This window comes from Passer montanus, unplaced genomic scaffold (assembly GCF_014805655.1).
Source record: "Passer montanus isolate IOZ18808 unplaced genomic scaffold, ASM1480565v1 scaffold427, whole genome shotgun sequence".
NCBI classification, from domain to species: domain Eukaryota; kingdom Metazoa; phylum Chordata; class Aves; order Passeriformes; family Passeridae; genus Passer; species Passer montanus.
In genome coordinates, this window is record NW_024369119.1 from 10,341 (window position 1) to 13,742 (window position 3,402).

Here is a 3,402-nt window from a genome sequence, read left to right on the forward strand (position 1 = left end):
CCTGGGGGATGGGGTTTGGGATCAGGATGGGGGGTTTGGGATGGGGTTTGGGATGGGGTTTGAGTTTGGGATGGGGTTTGGGATGGGGCTTTAGGATGAGGTTTGAGATGGGGTTTGGGATGGGGGGTTTGGGATTGGGATGGGGTTTGGGTTTGGGTTTGGGATTGGGATCAGGATGGGGTTTGGGATGGGGTTTGGGTTTGGGATGGGGTTTGGAATGGGGAGGTTTGGGATGGTGATGGGGTTTGGGTTTGGGATTCTGGAGGTCCTCACTGATGGTGGGCAGCACCTCGCACATCATCCTGGCACCTGGGCACACCCAGGCGCACCTGGGCACACCTGGGCACACCTGGGAACACCTCGGGGGACACGGAGTGGGAGGGAATGTCAACAGGTGAACCGAGACTGGGTCCTTTGGGGGTCCTGACCCCACTCTGGGGGTCCTGAACCACTCTGGGGGTCCCAGCTGAAGGTGGGCAGCACCTCGCACATCATCCTGGCACCGGCCTGCACCTGGGCACACCTGGGCACACCTGGGCACACCTGGGCACACCTGGGCACACCTGGCCGAGGGGATACGGGGTCAGTACCCAGGACTGCTCCAGTCCTGACCCATTTTGGGGGTGGGCAGCACCTCCCACATCATCCTGGGCACACCTGGGCACACCTGGGCACACCTGGGCACAGCTGGGCACTGGGGGTTACCAGGACTGCTCCAGTCCTGACCCATTTTGGGGGTGGGCAGCACCTCCCACATCATCCTGGGCACACCTGGGCACACCTGGGCACACCTGGGCACAGCTGGGCACTGGGGGTTACCAGGACTGCTCCAGTCCTGACCCATTTTGGGGGTGGGCAGCACCTCCCACATCATCCTGGGCACACCTGGGCACACCTGGGCACACCTGGCCGAGGGGATACGGGGTCAGTACCCAGGACTGCTCCAGTCCTGACCCATTTTGGGGGTGGGCAGCACCTCCCACATCATCCTGGGCACACCTGGGCACACCTGGGCACACCTGGCCGAGGGGATACGGGGTCAGTACCCAGGACTGCTCCAGTCCTGACCCATTTTGGGGGTGGGCAGCACCTCCCACATCATCCTGGGCACACCTGGGCACACCTGGGCACACCTGGCCGAGGGGATACGGGGTCAGTACCCAGGACTGCTCCAGTCCTGACCCATTTTGGGGGTGGGCAGCACCTCCCACATCATCCTGGGCACACCTGGGCACACCTGGGCACACCTGGCCGAGGGGATACGGGGTCAGTACCCAGGACTGCTCCAGTCCTGACCCATTTTGGGGGTGGGCAGCACCTCCCACATCATCCTGGGCACACCTGGGCACACCTGGGCACACCTGGCCGAGGGGATACGGGGTCAGTACCCAGGACTGCTCCAGTCCTGACCCATTTTGGGGGTGGGCAGCACCTCCCACATCATCCTGGGCACACCTGGGCACACCTGGGCACACCTGGCCGAGGGGATACGGGGTCAGTACCCAGGACTGCTCCAGTCCTGACCCATTTTGGGGGTGGGCAGCACCTCCCACATCATCCTGGGCACACCTGGGCACACCTGGGCACACCTGGCCGAGGGGATACGGGGTCAGTACCCAGGACTGCTCCAGTCCTGACCCATTTTGGGGGTGGGCAGCACCTCCCACATCATCCTGGGCACACCTGGGCACACCTGGGCACACCTGGCCGAGGGGATACGGGGTCAGTACCCAGGACTGCTCCAGTCCTGACCCATTTTGGGGGTGGGCAGCACCTCCCACATCATCCTGGGCACACCTGGGCACACCTGGGCACACCTGGCCGAGGGGATACGGGGTCAGTACCCAGGACTGCTCCAGTCCTGACCCATTTTGGGGGTGGGCAGCACCTCCCACATCATCCTGGGCACACCTGGGCACACCTGGGCACACCTGGCCGAGGGGATACGGGGTCAGTACCCAGGACTGCTCCAGTCCTGACCCATTTTGGGGGTGGGCAGCACCTCCCACATCATCCTGGGCACACCTGGGCACACCTGGGCACACCTGGCCGAGGGGATACGGGGTCAGTACCCAGGACTGCTCCAGTCCTGACCCATTTTGGGGGTGGGCAGCACCTCCCACATCATCCTGGGCACACCTGGGCACACCTGGGCACACCTGGCCGAGGGGATACGGGGTCAGTACCCAGGACTGCTCCAGTCCTGACCCATTTTGGGGGTGGGCAGCACCTCCCACATCATCCTGGGCACACCTGGGCACACCTGGGCACACCTGGCCGAGGGGATACGGGGTCAGTACCCAGGACTGCTCCAGTCCTGACCCATTTTGGGGGTGGGCAGCACCTCCCACATCATCCTGGGCACACCTGGGCACACCTGGGCACACCTGGCCGAGGGGATACGGGGTCAGTACCCAGGACTGCTCCAGTCCTGACCCATTTTGGGGGTGGGCAGCACCTCCCACATCATCCTGGGCACACCTGGGCACACCTGGGCACACCTGGCCGAGGGGATACGGGGTCAGTACCCAGGACTGCTCCAGTCCTGACCCATTTTGGGGGTGGGCAGCACCTCCCACATCATCCTGGGCACACCTGGGCACACCTGGGCACACCTGGCCGAGGGGATACGGGGTCAGTACCCAGGACTGCTCCAGTCCTGACCCATTTTGGGGGTGGGCAGCACCTCCCACATCATCCTGGGCACACCTGGGCACACCTGGGCACACCTGGCCGAGGGGATACGGGGTCAGTACCCAGGACTGCTCCAGTCCTGACCCATTTTGGGGGTGGGCAGCACCTCCCACATCATCCTGGGCACACCTGGGCACACCTGGGCACACCTGGCCGAGGGGATACGGGGTCAGTACCCAGGACTGCTCCAGTCCTGACCCATTTTGGGGGTGGGCAGCACCTCCCACATCATCCTGGGCACACCTGGGCACACCTGGGCACACCTGGCCGAGGGGATACGGGGTCAGTACCCAGGACTGCTCCAGTCCTGACCCATTTTGGGGGTGGGCAGCACCTCCCACATCATCCTGGGCACACCTGGGCACACCTGGGCACACCTGGCCGAGGGGATACGGGGTCAGTACCCAGGACTGCTCCAGTCCTGACCCATTTTGGGGGTGGGCAGCACCTCCCACATCATCCTGGGCACACCTGGGCACACCTGGGCACACCTGGCCGAGGGGATACGGGGTCAGTACCCAGGACTGCTCCAGTCCTGACCCATTTTGGGGGTGGGCAGCACCTCCCACATCATCCTGGGCACACCTGGGCACACCTGGGCACACCTGGCCGAGGGGGGTTTGGGATCAGGATGGGGGGTTTGGGATGGGGTTTGGGATGGGGTTTGGGTTTGGGATGGGGTTTGGGATGGGGCTTTAGGTTGAGGTT